The sequence below is a fragment of the Canis aureus genome, chromosome 26 (genome assembly GCF_053574225.1).
Source record: "Canis aureus isolate CA01 chromosome 26, VMU_Caureus_v.1.0, whole genome shotgun sequence".
Classification (NCBI taxonomy): Eukaryota; Metazoa; Chordata; class Mammalia; order Carnivora; family Canidae; genus Canis; species Canis aureus.
In genome coordinates, this window is record NC_135636.1 from 16,582,306 (window position 1) to 16,604,700 (window position 22,395).

Consider the following 22,395-nt stretch of genomic DNA (forward strand, 5'->3'; position numbering starts at 1 on the left):
TAAATGCCAGCCAGTTTCCAGCCAGGATTTTCCAAGTGCATCTAATTGCCCACTTTATCACAGGCACTATCAGGTAAATGGCGTTCCACCTCCGCTGGGCCTGCCTAAGGTTGACACCCAGAACTTGTCAGGCAATGGATCACAGAGCCAGCATGGGGCCCCTTGCACTGCATTCCTGTATGAGGGTGACAGTAAATTATGACATCTGCCAGGAAGATCGGAACACGGCTGTGCTACCGGATGCACCTAAACTACACAACCAGGAAGGCTTTTAGGATGTAATTGGAAATGTGTCTGAGAGCTCTTAAAGGGACAAAGAGCCTCTTTCCCTAGCAACAGGGGAGCAGAGATGAACTCTGGACATTTGCCTTTCTCTTTGATGACATTTAATGCCCTCTTTTTATGTTTGTATGCATAATGCTACCTGGCAATAATAAGGTGCCCCAGAATTTAAACCGTGCTTCTGTCTGTTCTCTCAAGACCCTAAACGCCACTCAAAGAGTCCTTATCATGCCCGTAGCCTAGAATAAAGAAACTGAGATGAAGCCACGCAAGGTGATTTGGCTTAGGTCAAAAGAAAGTGATAGAAAGTGCCATAGCAGGGGCCTCAAATCTGGCCTTCAAACACCTCAAAACATGCATTCTTCGGTTTACCAAACTTTTCTACCTTCTTTCTTTCCAAATGTCATTTTGTTAATTGTAACTTTGAAAGTACGGAGTTATAATTTTGTACACGTATGCAATTTTAGTCTAAATTTTTACAGGACTGACACTGAAACTTGACACTGAAAAAGACAAAGACCAAAACACTGAACACCAAAGTGGAAAAATAATTCTCTCTTACTAATCAAACTAGATTTTTTTTTAAAAGGAGCTCATGGGAAAAATAAAGAAGAAAGGAGGATAAGTGACTGGCAGCATAAGATTATCAATGCAAACGATCGTTTATTAAAGCTTTCAATGGAATACATTTGAATAGACAAATTCTATAGAAGATAAGAAAGGTGAAGAGGTGGCTTGAGACATTCTGGAACTTGGGAAGCTCTTTGAGTTTGATAGCATGAAAGACATAAGCAGGCAGTAAAGCCAAGAATCTAAGCCTGACATTATATGAGACACAATGCACAAGATGTTTCTCATTTCAGTGAATTTTCACAGGGCAAATACTCAGCTCTTAAACTTATAAAGAAAAAAGAAGGTGGTTTTATAGGTGTAGGTACCATAAATGCTGATCTAAAATGGTGACAATGCAGATTGTCTGTTAGAATCCCCACTTGTAAAGGACTTTTGGCTTATGAAGGCTACACAGAAATTTATAGCCAATATGGTGCAAAGAGATCAAGACTTGGTTTGATTCCTAACATGGTAATATATTTTGTGATGATCTTGAGCAAGTCATATAACTTCTCTTAATTTTCTTACCTTAAAACGTAAGAATATCTAGTTTGTGGGGATATAATAAGATTAAATGAAAAAATGGATATAAGAGCACTTTGTAAACTATAAAATGCTATTATTTTCATCTGAAAACAACCTAGCATTTATTGAAAGCTATGTCATGCCCTTCAGAATTGAAAAAGAAAATGGCATTACTGCTTTTATTCCACATTAAGCCACTGTTTATTGGGTACTCTTTATATGCAAGGTGCTCTGCTAGCAACACTGGTGCCCTCTAAATAGAATACGACATGGTCATGACCACTGGAATGTTACATTGGTCTAGATCAAAGCTACCATATATGTATGCATGTGACTCTATTCCTTTATTCCAACTTTTCTTTAATAATCACTGCCTTAAGAAATATACAGAATGGCTGGCCTGTGTGTACATATGCACAAATAAGCAGATATTAGGTTATGATATGTACTATGACAAAATAATTTTATGAATCTATTTTTTGATAAAATTTTCTAGAAGACTGTTTCCAGAAAGTTTAATATATGCACTTAGTTCTACACCTGGAACTATTTATACATAAATTCCATTTTTTTATAATAATGATTCAACATATAATGGCTTGGATAAGGTTTTTCCTCACTGTAGTTTTTGGCAGTATCAGAGGTAAGTAAATAGATGGATAACTGAAGTGACCAGGAAATGGAAAAGCTGACATGTCACTGTAAGCAGGCATGACTGGTAGAATAAGGCTGGTTCACCACAATTAGAAGCAGTAAAATTCTAGAAAAAAAATATGAATGGATGTGGCATCTTCTAGCCTTCTTTGCGTCACAGTCAATATTTCAAAAACACTAATAAAATACCACGTATACTCAAATGGTTGGTGGATATATTGAACTAAAAAGGGTTTTGTTTCATTTTGTTTTTAAGATTTAGTGGTTTCCTTGACATTCACTTTCAAGTTGCACTCCTGAGGTAAGTGAAACATCCTCTTTCTCTCTTCTGTTATTAGTTAAACCTTTCCAGAAAGAGATATTATCATTATTTCTGAAATATACAGAAACTATGTTATAAATACTGACAATTTATGTAGCTCAAATAGGAGATAAGCATAACTATATTTAATAAGCAGTATGTTTTAAAATTTATTTTAAACATTCATTTGTTTGAAATTTTACTGAACAATTACTTGTCTGGGTTCGTTCTTTAAGATACATCATGGGCATTATTTTCATGCTAATCATGGGCTTCCCTAAAAGACCCTGTGAATCCTGTCATTTAGGAGGCTTGGGATTTCATTGCCAACATTCCACTCCAGTCCACAACTGCTGATGTCCTTCATTACAGTTGTTAACACATCACGAAAAACACAATAACATGACCAGAATGGACTCTTCAGTTTTTCAAGTGGTTTGAAAAACATTGTCCTTTGATTCTTTTATGAGGGTTCCATAATTTCTTGGGGTTTTCCAGCTGCTTTTTGATCACTGGCTCTGCCAGCCTCTCTTCCCAGACAAAAACTGGGACACTTGATGGTGGTTGTGGTGAATTAATAAGGAGAAAAAATAAACAGAAGGCCCTTTTCCCATGTGTTTTTTTTAACTTTGTAAATCTGTTCACTGTACAGTTAATTTGGAGCTTGCAATGCAGGAACTCTGTCTGGCTCTTCTAATTCATCATTCCCTTCTGATGTTATTTCATCCTTAGAGAGTCCACAAGTGGAACTCACAGCAGGCAACTGAATAGATGGTCCTCTTTCCACGTTCCCACATTCTTCCAGGACATCTGGGTAGCTGGATGCAAAACTTTCTAGGATTTCTACCACCCAACCCCATACGTTTAATATCTAAATTAGTGGTAGGCAAACATTTTCTGTAAATAGCCAGATAGTGTATGTTTTTGGTTTTGCAGGCCATATGGTCTCTGTCACAATTACTCAACTCTGCGGTCATAGCATGAAAGCAGCCATAGATAATACATAAATGAATGAATGTGGCTATATTCCAATAAAGCTTTATTTATGGACACTACAAATTGAGTTTCCTATAATTTTCATGTGTCATAAAACATTCTTCTTGTGTTGATTTTTTTCCAACAATTTTTTTTAAGATTTTATTTATTTATTCATGAGAGATACACACACACAGAGGTAGAGACACAGGCAGAGGGAGAAGCAGGCTCCATGCAGGGAGCCAGCCGTGGGACTCGATCCCGGGTTTCTGGGATCACACCCTGGGCCGAAGGCCTCACTAAACTGCTGAGCCACCCAGGCTGCCCATTTTCCAACAATTTAAATATGAAAAAGCATTCATAGCTTTTGGGGCCATACAAAACGACAGTGGCTAGATCTGGCCCATATGCAGTAGTGTGCTAACCCCTGATCTAAATGATTAGTACTTCATATTTAGGTCTCAGGGCAGTACTTACCTTTTGAGCCCCACAATTAATATCTCTGTGTCTGTCCCTCAAATACCTTAAGTGTCCAGAGTGGAAGTTTTGATTCTCTTTACCCTGTGCTTTTTTTGCCCAGGTGTTTTCTAGCTGAAATAAAATACTTTAATATCAACAGCTAGAAAATTGGTAACAATTCTTGAGTGCTCTTTTACTACACTCCACATCCAACTCATCACCAAATTCTGTGCATTGTTCTTCCACAACATGCCTCAGATCTGCTTAACTCTCTCCATCTGGCCAAAGCTACTCTCACCTGTTACGTGCATTCCTTTAATAACTTCCTAATTGAAATCTCCCCTTTTCTGTCTTTCCTATTAGCTAAGTCATTACAAAATGAGTTACTTTCATTGCTTGTGAGGTATATAGAAACTGTGTGATCAATATTGACAATATGTATAGGCAAACCAGAAGTCTCCATTCCTACCCTCTCTCAGTGCGTTTTGCTGTACAACATCTGAGGTAAACTTGCTAAATTATTAGTCATAAAATATCTCTGGTGGCTTTAAAAATGCCTTGAAAAATTATCCAAGCTCCTAATTAAATTCATCAAGGTTATGCCTGAGACAAACTCCACTTTCTCCCCATCTCTACCACCTCTGATCACTCTTAACCTTGTTCATTACACTTCAGCCCACTGGCCTTCTTTCTGTTCATGCTCCACACTTTTTCCTCATTCTTCCCTCTCAGGCAGTGGAAACCAGTTCTTTGTTTGGCTGACTCATTCTCATCCTTTAGGTTTCAACTTAATTATTACTTCCCCAACTGGCCACTTTATCCAAAGTAGGCATCTCCATCTTCTTAGCCTTGATGACTTCCTTTATAGGCTTCCTTTATATTTAACAGTGGGGATTTGCCCCTTTTTAAGCCCGTTCATTGTCTTTCTTTCATATAGAATGTAAGTGATGTGAGGGTAGATCCTTGTCTGTGGGATGCACTGTATTCAAATGCCCAGTCTAGTACACAGAAGCTACTGAATACATGACTTAATAAATGAATCTATCAATTTAAACATGTAGGCCAATCCTGTAGTATAACTGTTTTGCGTGCATGACAATTTTTAATTGATCTGTAAACTACATTTGGATAAATGCATCATGGTATGTTTTCATTTTTAAAGCTTTAATGTGTTTTTCAATTTACAAAAAAAAAAATGGGTACTTTTGTTGATAGAAGTAAGAGAAATGCAAATGTTAAAAGGAAATCCCATCCTGCTAAAAATTTTTCTCTGTAGTTATCTAAATTATGTCCTTGAAATCTGTGTAGTTACACTAGACAATGGAAAAGATTCAATGTCTAAGGTAAATGGGGAAGAGGCAATGTGACACCATGAGGTTGTCACTGAAAAAAAAACCATTCAAGATCAATTTATTCCTAAAGTGGAGTTCTGGGGAAGAACATGGGGGCTTTGGTGTGTAACTGTGTCTTCTCTGTTGAATTGTACATCTCTTGAACCTATTCTTTCTGCTTTTTCAAAAACATCATTTAATTTGAAGGATGATTAAGAGATGGTTTAAAAAATGTGGATGGATGAGAACCATGGCACAAGTTGCAGTGCTGTGTCTTTATGGCCTGTTAATGTCAACCTCCAAGCCCCAGTGTCCTTCTCAGAGCCACAGAGTAATTTCTCACTATACTATTATTTTGAAGATTTGGAATATATTTGTAAGGACCAGGCATAATATATTACACAAAGTAAATATAAAAATAAAGTCTCAACTTATGTGCCATAAATACTAGTTTTTAAAGGAGTAAGTTCCACAAAGTGGAAATGTCTTGTATGTTTGTAATAAAAAGAAAAATCTGGCTTGAGAAGGATTTTGAGTACTATTAGTGCTGGAGATGAAATTTTTTTCACTATGTTCAGAACCCTTGCTAAATGTATAAGACAATATTTACTACATTATGCTTCAAAAACCAACAGCTTCTGAAACCCAGCAACAAAGGTTTACAAAAGTTTATTTTCTGTTTACTTTACATTAGGCTGTAGTAGCTGCCCATTAACTATGACTCTGTTCCACGTACATTTATCCCAGAACATAAGGAGAAGCAGTAGCCTTTCTTTGATGCTTATCTTTCTCAGAAAAAAAATGGAGATGGTTGAATCATACATGACTCACAGCTTCAGACATGACATGTGTTACTTTGTTCACATTCCACTGATGAAAGCAATCACATAGGCAGAGTGGTATCATTGAACCAAGAAGTCTCTTCTCCAAAGGAAGTCACTGCAGTTCACATGGCAACACATAAGAGATTTATAATTCTCTTACAAGAGGGGCTGAGCAATTGGATATAATAAGACAATAGACTGCATTAGTCTGATTTTTTTTCCTAAAGTTAAAAGGAAAATAATAATTAGCATGCCTTCTAGACTTACATGGACAGATTTTCTCCACCTGAAATAAACCGATAAAAACATTGCTTTGTGGAACTGATGGGATGAGATATTTAGCATGATAGAAAATGCTCCTTTTTTAAGTAGCATATTAAATAACACCATCTAGGAATACAGTTTCCTGTGACTGATAAGGCTTTAGTGGGGCTGGTCAAATAGGTGGATTTAGTGTTAGATGGATAAGTCTAGGCAACACTGATCATCATTCTCTCAGGACAAGCTCTCAGAACTGCAGTAAGCATGATTGAATTGAGCCTTAGGCTAAAGGATTTACAGTCTCCCTTAGTCAAACCACAATATATTGATTAAATATTTGCCCAGAGTTTATTAGATTCAGGCTACCTAGAGTTGTTTGTATTAATAGCCAGCAGATTGAATATTCTACTTAAATACTCAGTCATTAGTAAACCATGGAAAACCCTCTGTCCCTTGCATATTACTTGTTTTGCCACCACAAAAATTATATAACATATTTCAGCTCTCCAACTGGTATGCCTATATCATTGGCCAATATCTGAGTCCAGCTTTGTCCCACTTAGAAAGAAATGAAACAGGTACTTTCATTCTCATTTTTAAACTGAGAAACTGATATTCAGGGAGTGAGTCTTGTCCTCTGACCATGAGCTGGTAAGGGGAAGTCAAGGAAGTTACCCTAGATTCTATGAAGCATAGTACAACAATATGGCTTGGCATCTCAGTTTCCATGGAAACCTAAACAATTTTATTCTGAAAAATTAACAGATTTTTGCACACAGAATAATTAATCAAAATAGTCTCTTACCTCCAGACAGTCTAGCTTAACAAACTCTTGTAACTGTTACTATCATTGGTATCATTTGTTTTTTTTTTTTAATACTTCTACTTATGTGGACAATGTAGGCCAAGCTGGTTCAAATCCTTAGTTAAAATGGGCAATTATTGGGGTACCTGGGTGGCTTGGTCAGTGAAGCATCCAACTCTTTATTTTGGCTCAGGCCATGATCTCAGGTCATGAGATTGAGCCCCATGTCAGACTTTGCACTGGGCATGGAGACTGCTTAAGATACTCTCTCTTCCTCTACCCCTACTCCTTGCTCTGTCTTTCTCTCAAAAAAAAATTAAAATTAAAAGTATATTTTTAAAAAAGTCTTTATGAATCTACATTCAAACAACCTGCACTGTTATCTATTAAAAATATATAGAAGGTCAATGACTTGGATTTAAGATGATGTGTGTGTATGTGTGAGAGAGAGAAATTCATTGTATGATCCCATTGTTTCTTTACTTTTCAACGCTGACTTTTTCTAACCATTTCTTGGAAGGATTTATTTATTTACTCATTTGCTCTTTTTTTTATTATATGCAGATCACATCACAGTGGAAAGTTAGGTAATGATATAAATAATACTTAATAAGTAATACATATTACTATTTATATTATAGAAAAAAATACAATGAAATTGCCTTGATTTAATAACAATGATACTAGATAAAACAAAAATAGTTTTCTTACCTTAAGAGTCCTCAATATTTCTTGAATGACCAATGTTTATATGCAAATGGTAGCCAGGTTGGCTTTCAGCAGATTGGTTGCTTGATGAGTGGATTTCTTTCAGTCAATCAGTATCTTTCCCCATTTTTGCTCCCTGAGAACATACATTCTAGATTTAAGAGGGACTGAGATTAGTCCAGGGATTTTTAAGTAGCAAGGAATTGTTTGATGTGTTCATCAATATATTTTTACTTATATCATCTCTGGAACTATCTCCAAGAGCAGCTAACATACATTCACAAAGAGAGTGACCATAAAAAATGGAAACATAAGTCAAATATGAGTGGCTATACTAAAAGAACGTATACGACATTAAGTCGTCAGTTCATCTGTCAGGACCTAACCAATGTGATAACACTATCACGCTGGGGCGAGTAGTCTCCCTTCCCTTACCTTAACTTAGCAATGTGACAACAAAGTGGAAGAGGTCCAGGACCCCAAGTAGGAAATAGATGGAAGTCAGCTTGAACTAACCATGTTAGTTCATGAATGTTCAAAATTCCATAATGTAAAGAATACAAGAAATGCTGTCAACAAGATTGAAGTGCTTGGGATTATAATGCTGAAGATCCAGAATCAACATCTAGTGTTTCTATGAGGGATATTGCCTGATGATGTTTTGTCTTCTCTTGACTCTAGAGAAGGGGAAACTTGAGATGCGGTTTAAGTTATTATAAGCTGTATGTCTTTCATAGGTCAATATGAATTCTAGATTACTATCAGATAACTGCACACTTCCTAGAATTCATAGGCAGGCCAGTGGTCCAGAGTAAATCCACACTGAATCTCTGAAAAAAAAATCACAGGAAAAACATAGGATTTTCTTTAATTGATGGTAAAGGTCACATCTCCTTACTATGTGGGGATAGACTCAGAGGCATGGTATGTAAAGAGAGGTCTTAGAGAAAAAATGAGTGGGAAATATCAGAAAAGGAGACAGAACATGAAAGACTCCTAACTCTGGAAATGAACTAGGGGTGGTGGAAGGGGAGGTGGGCAGGGGGTGGGGGTGACTGGGTGACAGGTACTGAGGGGGGCACTTGATGGGATGAGCACTGGGTGTTAATGTATATGGAGGTCTGAAGACCTATATGGACCTATATGGACCTATATGGAGGCCATCTGGAGATGTCCACTTCACAACACCTCTGGCCAATCATAACCTTAACATCTACATTAGAAATGTACCACCCTTGGGGGATTGTTTGGGAATGAACTACATTTCCCCTAAAATCAAGGTCCCCTACATGTTTAATTGTGTTTAATTCTAACTCTCAAAACAATTTGAGTATCATTATGGATGCTGACATGGACAACACAGGGTAACTATGGGAATAACAACATTTTTCCCAGACTTTATGAGCATGTTGACATCTGATGCTATATTTATGGGTTTATACTCAGTGGCTAAGCAATGTATGAGGACAGGAAAAGTTTGGATTAAGAATGTTCAAAAGCCACACATTCCAATCAGGTTTTGGTGCATCCCCGCCTCTCTTAATATAAAGACAAATAAATGTAAGGATATGTATGAGTGTTCTGAAACGTCTGAGAATAATATCGTTCTTGGAAATTTCAAATATTAAATTCTTCCCAAAAAACATTTTGAGGTTATCTCTACTGGGCTGGTGCAATAAGCATGGCATGAGTACACCCATGTGATTATCTAGCAGTAAGACAGGCTCATTAATCTTGGCCACTAATAACATTTGCTGTGAATTTTGTTTCCATAAATCACTGAGATTGTGTTTCCTGCCCTGTAGAATGAGGCTAAATCTTCAGTGATTTCAGGAGTTTTAAGAGAGAGGCTACAAAGATGAACCCATGATGCATACAGACTGCCAAGTAGATTTCTGTAATATCCTGAATGAATTTTAAAACCAGAGGAGAACAGCAAGGTTATTAGCTACCTGAGAGAAAGAGGCAGTCAAGACTGAATCACAATGACTTAGAGATGGGAATGAGCTCAGGTCAATCACATAATACTTGCTATTGTGCTCTGGCTTAGTCACAGTCAAATTCAGGAAGCACATTCCATTAGACTAAATAAAGCTTCGATCATGTGTAAAATTTCCAGCTTGAATAGGCAGCCATCCTATCACTCATCAGGCTAGATGCATTTAATGGGTGTAATTTCTTCCTCCTATTTCTATGCATTTATTGTTTCATTTTTATTATAGGAATTTGGACATATTATTAAGTTTATTATTTTGTGTTAAGCCTAGGCTTAAGTAAATACTATTCTACAGGGTGTACATGCAAATATGTTTCCTTTAGATTGTCAAAAGAATGGTGCAATCTGATTCAACTTAACTATGAGATTAGAAGAAAGGAAAAGTGAAAAAAAAACTTATCAAGCACCAAGTCAATGTAACTTAAGAGTTTATAGATATTATTTTAGGGGGAGAGGGATTGTAAAATGTGAATTCCTCAATTCCAGAAGTTCTGATTCTATAGACTCAAGATGGAATTCAGAAAAAATGTATTTTAAGAAAGCTTCACAAGTGATTTTGATATAGGTGAACACTGCCTTGGGCCCCTATAAACTGTATTAAACTCCATTTGCTTAAGCCCTTAAATTGCTTGGAGGAAAAGGAAAGATAGATGAATGTTCTTTTCATTCTATGGAGGCCAATTATCTGAAAAGCTGCATGTCAGAAATTATCCCTGCAACATTTTTTTTTTTCCTGCAACATTTTAATTTTAAGAGTGAACTTCATTTTCCAGAGCTGCTGACCTACACAGCTCTTGAGGATTTTATGAGCCAGGCCTCTCCTGGCTGCTGACCAGAACTTCAGTCTGAAGCAGGTGCTTGTTAAGAATATATGCACAGAGACACATTGGAAAATATTATATGTGTAATATATTTTTTTTGTTGCAGATTTTCCAAAGTAATGGTATGCCCCAAACAAAAACCATGAAAATATACTCCAAATTAGAGATTTAGACCTTTAATAATTGGGGATAGGAGGTGGCTTATTTAGTTCTTTGGGGGTTTGAGGGATTGTCAGGCTGAAGGCATGTCTATTAACAATTTTCCAGGATTCCCCCAGAAGGGAGCCCTGAGACAAAGATTTAAAAGTAAATTGGGAGGAATTTTAGGAAGCGCTGTTAGGGGAGCAACAATGGAAGGCAGCCAGTAAGATGCTTTATCAGAGAAGCTATTGTGGGATTGTGGACACCTGGGGCTCAGCTCTAACTGGGGAACTCTGGGAGACAGTGTAGAATACATGCTTCAAGATAACCTTCCTCAAAGGCAGCAGGAGCTAGACTATGGAACACTAACTCCCATCAGTCATTGGTTAACGGCTGCTCCAGGGGGAACATTCATTCCCAAGTACTTCCAGCCTGCCTCTTTCTTGCACAGGCAAATCTGACTTCAGAACAAATCCTCAGGCCAAGATGTAGACTGTGACTTTTGGGATTCAAGTGTGTGTACTGAAATGGTAAGGGCCAAGGCTATGGGAAGAGTATTGAAAGCATAAGCTAGAGAGATTTGGAAAATTTAAATCTCTTTAAATTTAAAGAGAAGCCAGCCACTCTTTCTAGTGTAAAAAAAGGACAATGGAAGAAAAGACGCAACAGGTAAAAGCCACGCCTTACTACATTTAATATGTCTCTTCTATAAAATCACCAAGCCAGGTTAAAGGGCTGTGAGCTACCGGTTACCCTGATTACCAATCCATGAATGATATTAAGTTATCACAGTGATGAACTGGATCTGTGGTACCAGTTCACTTGAATTTCCACCTGAGAGTCCTTCCATAACTGGTGAAATGTAAAATTTTCCTTATCCCCCAAAGTAGGGAATATGCTCAGTGGAAATTTTTAAAGCACCTCTTGCTTGAATGCTCTAGGTCTCTTAAATGTTTTTACCTCAACTAAGTATAGATTTCATGGTACAGTTTAGGTATCTGAGTGTCACCAGGAATAGATTTAAAGTGAGCAGAAATTCTTGGGGTGCCTGGGTGATGCAGTCAGCTAAGTAACTCTTTGTTTCATCTCAGGTTATGATCTTAGGGTCGTGGGATCGAGCCCCATGTTGGGCTCTGTGCTCAGCACAGAATCTGCTTAAAACTTGCTCCCACACTCCCTGGACTCACTCTCCCTCTCTGTCTCTGTCTCTGTCTCTGTCAAATAAATCTTAAAAAAAAAAAAAAAAAAAGCAAAAACCAACCAAACCACAACAAAACTAAACAAAACAAAAAGCAGAAATTCCAAAACTTAATGACACATGACAAAGTGCTATTCACCTACAATTAGTAATTTGTTTGCTAAATGACTGTGGATTTATATGCCTCTTAATCAGTTATGTAAAAATTATGTTAAAATTATGAAATTGTTATTTTAAGGAAAAAGGACATGTTAAATGAATTTAAAAAGTTTTCCTCTGCCTCCACAAAGTGCATAATAATTGAATATGTAAAGAGTATCATATTGAAGGGACACCACTTTTTTTAGCCCACCAGGAGAAACCTCATGTGGTTTCATAGAGCACTTTAGGAAACTACCAACTTTGGTTGACAGAGAAAGTGAGAAAGAATCTTGTTATTTTATATACGCTCAGTACCTTCTCCCAAAATGTTGAAGGAGTGTCCACAGCTGCACAAACTACAGCTTTGCAAAGAATTAAAACCACCCTCTTGTCCATGAAGGTCAAACAATTATAGTGCTTATAGACGTGATGCCCTAAAGCTATAAGAATGGAATCAGAGGGATGTTTTTTTCCACTGGAGATTTGCAAACTCATCAGATGGAGACACTGTAGAAAGTAGCTCGCCAGATTTAGATTTCATTCTGCCTCTGGTCTGTTCTGAAATTCAGACTTCCTCTTGTATGCTCTGTGGATCAGAGCAAGCTTCTCTGTATCTCTCTCTCTCTCCTGCTCTCTCACTTGCTCGTGCTCTCGCACACACACACGGTACAATTGTTTGTGTCTTTAAATCCAGTTTATTCCCACTTCCACATTTTGCCCTCCAGCAATATTTATAAATTGTAGAATGATTTCCTGACTACCATCATGCCCGGGAATACTTTCCAAAGTAACTTAGCTTAAATCTACCAGTGTGGCATTGGGACAATTAATATCGAAAGATATCCTATATTGAGTGTCACTTTCTCAGTTTCTTTATGGCATGGACACTGTTACACATAAGAGACTCTGTTGTCATTAAACTATTGTTAAAACATCTTTTCTAAGAGAAAAATAAATACCAATATTGTAATTTGAATATGGGTATAATTTTGCAACTTGGACTTATCCTGCTGATTTGAGTAAATTCTGTATTGTTTTATTGTAAAGACTGAAAAGACAAAAATTTCAGCTGTGAAATTCCCCAGCTTACCACTAACTTTTGAAATCTTTATGCCTCTGAAATGATAGAACCGTATTAAAAGTGTCCCAAATTAAAGAAATGAGATGATAACGCTAAGTGGGCCTAGAATGAGTTGTGAGAGATGCTGACTGAAAGACAATGATACAAGATAATTATATGTATACCCTCCACACTTAAATTATACTTCTCTTAATTTTTAATCTTAATTCCAGTATAGTTAACATACAGTGTTATCTTAGTTTCAGGTATACAATATAGTGATTCAGCAATTCTATACTCAGTGCTCATCATGATAAGGGTGCTCTTTAATCCCTGTCACCAATTTTCCCTACCCCCCTACCCACCTCCCCTCTAGTAACCATCAGTTTTTTCTTCATAGCTAAGGGTCTGATTCTGGGTTTTTCTCTCTTTTGTGTTTTTTTTTTCCTTTGCTTCTTGTTTTGTTTCTTAAATTCCACATGTGAGGGAAATTATATGGAATTTGTCTTTCTCTTGCTTATTTCACTTAGCGTTATACTCTCTAGCTGCATCCATGTTGTTGCAAATGGCAAGATTTCGTTCCTTTTTGCTGCTGAATATATCACATCTTCTTTATCCATTCATCTATCAATGGATACTTGGACTGCTTCCATATTTTGGCTTTTAAATGCTATAATAAACACAGGAGTGCAGCTATCATTTTTAATTAGTGTTTTTGTTTTTTTTTGGGGGGGGGAGGGAAATACTCAGTAGTGTGATTACTGGATCATAGGATAGTTGGATTTTTAACTTTTTGAAGAACCTCTATATTGTTTTCCAGAGTGGCTGTGTCAGTTTGTATTCCCACCGAAAGTGCACAAGGGTTCATTTTTCTTCACATCCTCTCCAACACTGGTTACTTCTTGTGGCTTTAATTTTAGTCATTCTGACAGATATAAGGCCACATTTCATTGTAATTTAGAGTTGCATTTCCCTGATAATGAGGGATATTGTGCATCTTTTCAAGTGTCTGCTGGCTATCAGTAGGTCTTCTTTGGAGAAATATCTGTCAATTTCTTCCACTCATTTTTAGTTGGATTATTTATGTTTGGGGTGTTTTTATCGATTTTTATGTATTTTGAATAGTAGCCTTTTATTGGATATGTCATTTGCAAATATTTTCTCCCATTCAGTAGGTTGTCTCTTAGTTTTGTTGTTTACTTTGCTGTACAGAAGCTTTTTATTTTGATGCACTGCCAATAGATTATTTTTGCTTTTATTTCCTTTGCCTCAGGAGGCATATACATAATATGTTGCTATGGCCGGTGTCAGAGAAATTACTGCCTATGTCCTCTTCTAGGATTTTTATAGTTTCAGTTCTCACATTTAGGTCCTTAATCCATCTGGAGTTTATTTGTGTGTATAGTATAAGAAAGTGGCCCAGTTTCATTCTTTTGCATGTAACTATCCAATTTTCCCAACATGGTTTGTTGAAGAGACTTTTTCCCAGTGGATATTCTTTCCTGCCTTGTCAAAGATTAATTTAGCATGTAATTGTGGGTTTATTCTTGGTTTTCTATTCTGTTCCATTGATTTATGTGTCTGTTTTGTGCCAGTACTATACTGTTTTGATTACTACAGCTTTGTAGTATGATTTGAAATCTGGAATTGTGATACTTCCAGTTTTATTCTTTTTCAAGATCACATGGCTATTCAGGGTCTTTTGTTGTTCCATACAAATTTTAGCGCTGTTCTAGTTTTGTGATAAATGCTGTTGGTATTTCAATAGGGATTGCATTAAATCTGTAGCTTGCTTCGGGTAGTATGGACATTTTAACAATATTTGTTCTTCCAGTCCATGAGTATGGAATGTCTTTTCATTGCTTTGTATCATCTTCAACTTCTTTTGTCAGTGTTTTATAGTTTTCAGGGTATAGATCTTCCATTTCCTTGGTTAGGTTTATTGCTAGGTGTCTTATTATTTTTGGTGCAACTGTATTAGTGTATGGAAATGCAACAGATTTCTATACATTGAATTCGTATCTTGCAACTTTACTAAATCCTTTATCAGCTTTAGTAGTTTTTTGGAATCTTTAGGGTTTTCCATATATAGTATCATGTCATCTACAAATAGTGAAAGTTTTACTTCTTACTTATTCGGATGCCGTTTATTTCCTTTTGTTGTCTGATTGCTGTGGCTAGAACTTCCAGTACTATGTTAAATAAAAGTGGTGAGAGTGGACATCCGTGTCTTGTTTGTAATCTTAGGGGAAAGGCTCTCAGTTTTTCTCCATTGAGTATAATATTCACTGTGGTTTTTTCATAAAAGACCTCTGTGATGTTGAGGTATGTTCTTACTACTTTGCAGAGGGTTTTCATTATGGATATTGTACTTTGTCAAATGCTTTTTTGCATCTGTTGAAATAATCATATGGTTTTTATCCTTTCTCTTGTTGTGATGTATCATGTTGATTGATTTGCAAATATTGATTGATTTACAAATGTTGATTGATTTGCAAATATTGAACCACCATTGCATCCTGGGAACAAATCCCATTTGATCATGGTGAATGATTTTTTTTGATATATCATTGGATTCAATTTGTTAGTATTTTGCGGGGAATTTTTTCATAGATCTTCATCAGAGATATTGGCCTGCAGTTCTGTGTGTGTGTGTGTGTGTGTGTGTGTGTGTGTGTGTGTGTGTGGTGTGTCTTTATCTGGCTTTGGTACTAGGGTAATAGTAGCCTCATAAAATGAATTTGGAAGTTTTCCTTCCTCTTCAGTTTTTGGAATAGTTTGAGAAGAATAGGTATTAACTCTTTCTTTAAATGTTTGGTTGAATTCACCTGTTAAGTTATCTGGTCCTGGACTTTTGTTTGTTAGGAATTTTTTGGTTACTGATTCAATTTCTTTGCTGGTAATCAGTCTGTTCAGATTTCTAGTTCTTCCTGTTTCAGGTTTGGTAGGTTCTGTGTTTCTAGGAATTTATCCATTTCTTCTAGTTTGTCCAATTTATTTGCATATAATTTTTCATAATATTCTATTACAATTGTATTTTTGTGGTGTTTTATTTCTCTTTCTTTTTCTTCTTCTTCTTCTCTCTCTCAGAGTCTGGCTGAAGGTTTGTCAGTTTTGTTGATCTTTTCAAAGAAACAGTTCCTAGTTTCATGGATCTGTTCTGTTTTTTTTTTTTTTTTTTAAGTTTCTGTATCATTTATTTCTGCTCTAATCTTTATTATTTCCTTCCTTCTGCTGGTTTTGGGGTTTTGTTTGTTCTTTTTCTTTACATGTAAGGCTAGGTTGTTCATTTGGGATTTTTCTTGCTTCTTGCAGTGGGCCTGTATTGCTCTAAACTGCCCTCTTAGGATGGCTTTTGCTGTATCCCAAGGATTTTGGACCAAATTGTGTTTCATTTTCATTCTATCGCCATGTAAGTTTTGACTTCTTCTTTGATTTCTTAGTTGATTCATTCATTGTTTAGTAGCATTTTATTTAACTTCCTCATATTTGTGCTCTTTCAAGTTATTTTCCTGTGGTTGATTTCTAGTTTTATAGCATTGTAGTCAGAAAAATTGCATGGTAGGACTTTGACTGTTTTGAATTGGTTAAGACTTGTTATGTGGCCTAATTGTGGTCTTTTCTGGACAGTGTTCCATGTGTGCTTGAAAAGAATGTATATTCTGCTGTTTTAGAATAAAATGTTCTGTATATGTTTAGTCCGTCTGGTCCAGTGTGCAATTCAAAGGCATTTTTTTCCCTATTGACTTTCTGTTTGGATGATCTCTCCATTGATATAAGTGGGTTAGTTATACTTTTTCAAATGTAGGTACCTATGACTAGAGAATGGATAATGATGAGGGAAATGCAGAGCAAGAAAAAGAAAAGAAAGATAGTAAAGTAAAACAAGAAAGGCAGGCATTGTTGAGGGTTCAGAGGGAGAGTGGAAGAACGAACAACCTTCTTGGTCTTAGTACTTTCTGTGAAAGGCTGGTGTTGACTAGGGTGGTTTCTAAGGATTTAAATAATTCTACATAATTCTAACAGTTCTTCAGGTCTTTGCTTTTAAACTGAGAATCTGATTTTTGTTAATCCACATCATTCTGGTTACTTGAGAGCTACACAGACTACACATACATCATGCCATCTGATCCTGTAACTGCTCAGAAGTGCAGGTACTACCTGCACATAGGCAGTCTCCAGGTCTAGTTTACCACAGTGGATGTGGGATTTGAACCAAGGATTTAAGATTTCTCAGCCTCAAGATGCTTTTCTTTACCCTCAAGATGCTTTTCTTTACCCTCAACATAGTTCTGCTAATACATTTTAGGGGCAGCCTGGGTGGCTCAGTGGTTTAGCGCTGCCTTCAGCCCAGAGTCTGATCCTGGAGACCCAGGATCGAGTCCCACATCAGGCTCCCTGAATGGAGCCTGCTTCTCCCTCTGCCTGTGTCTCTGCCTCTCCCTCTCTCTCTGTGTCTCTCATGAATAAATAAATAAATAATCTTTTAAAAAAATAAAGACATTTTAATCATTTTTTAGAGTCCAGATCAAGTTATGCTATTCCCATTTCACAGCTGAAGAAAGACAAGCCCTTGGAGAATATTCCATTTTTTATACCCAGTTAGTCAGTGGGAGAAACTCATAGGGGAATAGTAACATATTACCTTCTTAAAGTTATTAAAAGCTACTAAAATACAAGGAAATACTAAAATACAAGGAAAAGAAGCTCCTATAATGCTAGCATTATAAACTTTTGAGGCTCAAATACAGAGCAATTCCATACTCAAAATTCTGGGAGCTTCTCTGACATAAATTCAAACAAACATTCCTTGTTGTCCCAGTTCCTCCTCTAGTCCACATCCCCTGGTAGATAAAAATGTAACTGTACAATATCAATTAATGGCCACTTGATGAATCTAGGCTACCAGAACATAAGGAAAAAAAAAAACAGATTACCAATTGTGATATAACAAAAAAATGTCAACATCAGGTGATTTAAAATGAGACTTAGGCCTTTCTTGTCCCCTCCAGGTTTTGTTGTTTGGGGTAAGATAGGTAACAGGAAAAAAACTTTATGGAATATTTGGAGTGGCTCTTCATGTAAGAAAGGAAAAGAAAAAACTCCCAGTGTTTCCTGATTTCAAGGCCAAACAACAACAACAAAACTTTAGTGTTTCTTTTGCTGATCCAACTGTGCTTGATGTCCCAAGGGGAGAGTCAGCCCAAGCAAATTAAGTTGGTGTATCCACTATTTCACAGAGTCCAAGTTGGAGTCAGCATCCTGCCAAGTGAATATGTCTTGTTAGAGGTGTTTGCATTAATGTATGATCCTTAAGAGGCTTGGGTTGCTTTAGTGGCCAAACACCAGTCCTTCATATTGGCGGGGTACTGACACTAACCAGACCAGACCATAATATCCACTGGACAATTAAAGGACAAAGAACAAAGAAAATATGTCAGAGCTATATATTTTGGTTAATTCATTGTAAATTAAATGTGTTGCTCATAAATATGTCAAAAAATGAATTTTCATTTCAGTCCGAGGCAACCTAAACATAAATGGAAATCAGAATAATTTTTAAAATTAACTCAAACAGAAATTGTAAATTAATTTGTAAAAGAATTAATTTCTTATATGTTGAACCATTCCATATACATTTTATATAGGATTTGATTTGTCTAGATATGGTTATATGCATTCTTTACAAAAAAGATCTGCAACACAAATTTCTTTTGGGTCTTAGAGGAAATAATTTGTTTTAACTTAACTTGTAAAGGTAAAGCTCCAATGAATTGTAAATGCAATAAAACTTATTCCTGTTCCAAAATATGTCTGGAAATCAGGAAGCAAAAATAGATTTCAGTTTATTGTTAAAAACAAAAATAACTTGGGATCCCTGGGTGGCGCAGCGGTTTAGCGCCTGCCATTGGCCCAGGGCGCGATCCTGGACACCCGGGATCGAATCCCACGTCGGGCTCCCGGTGCATGGAGCCTGCTTCTCCCTCTGCCTGTGTCTCTGCCCCCCTCTCTCTCTCTCTCTCTCTGTGACTATCATAAATTTAAAAAAAAAAAGGGAAAAACAAAAATAACTTGATCTGGACTGAGAGAAATTTCCTCATATTTGGTTGTTGAATAATGGATTGATTATTATCCATAAATGTACATTATATCTATCAAAGGCAGAACAGGATAAATACAAGACTGAATAGAACAACATCTGATTAGGGATCCCAAAAGAAGAAACTCAATGTCCTCATCATCTTACCACAGGCTGAAAGATCATGATTAGGTGGGAAAAGGCATTCCATTAGAGAATGCATATCATTAGAGAAATGATACCTTTGCATCATTTATACTTATTAGAGACTATTTTTAAAAATCATGAGAATAAGCTGTGGCCATATTTTAGAAATGTTCCTCATTGGAGCAGTAATTTAGATGGGAAAGAAGTCCTCAGTGGCATTTGGTCATTCTGTCCTGTGTGCAGATAGAATGAAACTTGAAAAAGTTTTGTAGAATGAATCAAAGCACAAAGAATAGACTTGAAAAAAATACATTAACTTGAAATGTCTAAAGTGTGTTTTACCACTGTTTTTCTTTTTTTGTGAGAAAATGAGTGAGGAAAAATTCTACTCTTCAAAGGAGAAAGTCCAAGCAACTTAAAGGAAAGAAAACAAGGTCACTATTCAAACTAGTACATTAAGCACTTCAAAAGTAGTAATAACACTGACTCTAAAAACTGAGAAAATATAGAATGTTTGCTTCTCTGAAGGGCAAAGTGATATTCATGTTAGAAGAAGCCAAACGCACATATCATGAGATTCATAATTATTACATGTGAAAAGAAATGGGTAACAATAGACTCAGGAGCAGGGAAGGTTGGTAGTTAATTTCAAGAACTAGGAGTCTCATATAAGAAAATGGATAGGATATCACAAAAGAGAATAATGCAGCATCCAACTGATTGGGGGAAAAAGATGGAAAAATTTCTTTTCTACAAGATATTACCTCTTAAAGTTGCCTTAGAATGACCATCCTATTTATCACTCATCCCAGCCACCTTCCCTTTACATTCCTTATCCCCCTTGCCCTGCTCTATTTTTTCCCTTAGTACAGTACCTCCCCATGTACTGTATTAGCCTCTTATTTTGTTTACTGGATAGAATTTCCCATCTACAGTGGAAGCTCACTGAGGATAGAGTTCTAGAACTGCTTGGCATACAGCAAGCACTTGAAACACATTTGTTGAATCCATGAAAGAATGAGAAACAGTATTCAAGGAGGGAAGGTCACATACTGAACTTGAACTGTGAGATTTCCCATTATAAAATAGGTACATTTGATAGTGATACATAAAGGAAAGAGTCCCCACATTATACCTTCTCTTGGAGTTAACCTACTTTTGCAGAAGAGTGGCGAACATTAGAGAAACAAATAGAAAATTCCATGAAGTATCATAAAGAATATGAGAAACATGAGTTGATGGCATGGCAGCTAGAGGTTGAACTTAGGAATCTGGCTTTGTGGTGGGTGTTCTAAATTGCACAGAATTCTAATATCCCTCTATCCACAGACCTACCAAAATCATGAAACTTCTTAATAATATCTGGAATCCCGAACAACTTTTATCAATTGGTAAAGCACAAATACAGTGACATTTAATCTTGATTAAATTTAGTTTTAGGAAAACCTCCTAAATTATTATTTCTGAATTATTTCTCAAATTTTACAGGACCTCTAATCTAAATATGTGTTTAACAACCCTGCATACCACTTCTTAGTCATAAGCAAACAACAGATCGCTGAAACCAATAAAGATGTTATTGTATATTCCCTGTAAACTGGAATGGTGGATTCAGATGTATACATGATTCTTGTCTTCAGAAGCTGAGGTGGTTGATGTTCCACCCCTATCTCCCCAGCACTCACAGTTCTCAAATTACTTGAAAGCCTCTTATTATAGTCACCTACCTCTCTTGGCCTGAAAGCATTCTCTGGTAGAAAGAGTATGCTTGGCCTGTACATGCCAGAAGTACCAGGGAGTTGGCTGCCCCACATGAGGCACCCCTTGATGATGGACAAGAGCTGAAGGATAAATGTCCCATTTCCTCAACCTCTGGGTGGAACAATTCTGAGCTGTGCTCTGCAGATTCTTCCAGAGGTCCTCAGTAGAATTATGCTTCATTTGCTAAACGTAGTTAACCTTGGTAATGTGCCTCAAACTGCCTGCCTCTCATTCCCTATCTCACTTCTTCATTCCTCTGTCAGTGTTCCCTAGAATCACATCCTTAATACTCAAATCCTCATGTCATGTTCTGCTTTTGGGGAATCCCAACCTGAGACAAATTTACAGTCTATTTATGAAGATAAGACAATATATCTTGAAAGCAAACACCACTAGCAATTAAATGTTAGACTATGTGACAGGAATTAATTTCAATGAAAGGAGAAGAGGATAAATTAGGCTGAAGATGACAGATATACTTTGTACTTTGGAGAGGAAATGAGATATTTTGCCAGACTCTAGGGGATATATAGTGGCTTTTCAGCTGGATGTGAGAGATGTCAGGGGTCAGTAAGAGCACAGAATGTTTGAGGAATTGAAGGGAAGCAGGTTTTTTCTAGAACAAGTCTGATGAAAGTTGATCAGATACCTAATGGCAAGCAGAAGATACCACCATAAAGGGTCCTCTTTTATTTCATGTATGACCACCCAAAGGTTTACAATTTAGAAAGAAATGAGCCCTCTACTCCCACCCCCCTGTAGCAAATCTCCAGGAGTTGCAATTTGTGTGGAGTGGATATTTATTATTGGTGTCCTCACCTGGGTCCATATTACTAGCTGGTGTATCCATTCCCTTGCCCCTGTTGGTAACTAATTGCTCTCCATTTCTTCTCTCTCTGAAGAAGTATCCTTGGCTAATTGGGAGCCTTCTTGGCCTGGGAAACTGCTCAGTGCTCCCCACGATGGCTTCCTGCAATAGATGACTGTCTGACAAGAATGACAAGGGGGCACAAAATGCAGGACCTCCAACCCTCTAGATGGTGCATCTCATATTCCAAAATCCCTGTAGTAGGATCAGGCAAGATGATAGGATCCGAGAATGGTGACAGGACCCGGGATAGGATCAGGTGCTTCTCTCACCCCCTATTCATGAAAGCACACCTTCAGTAAATCACATGCAACTAAATGCTTTCTCAGGCTCTGCTTGGGAACCCGATCTAAGGTCTCAAGAATCTGACAGCAAAGAATTTTCTTCATAAGCCCACTGGGAAAGGCCTTATGGCTAACTTAGTCCTTCTCAGACCCCTATTTGTT

General features: G+C 36.9%; 1 long non-coding RNA gene across 1 annotated transcript; it reads right to left on the reverse strand.

Moving 5' to 3' along the window:
- Positions 1–5,792: 5,792 nt before the first annotated feature.
- On the reverse strand, positions 5,793–20,600 carry LOC144297936 (uncharacterized). The gene is made up of 3 exons (XR_013364885.1): positions 20,477–20,600; positions 7,741–7,888; positions 5,793–6,184 (listed from the first exon to the last, which is right to left on the reverse strand). It is a non-coding gene; the product is annotated as an uncharacterized LOC144297936 (long non-coding RNA).
- Between the last annotated feature and the right edge of the window lie 1,795 nt (positions 20,601–22,395).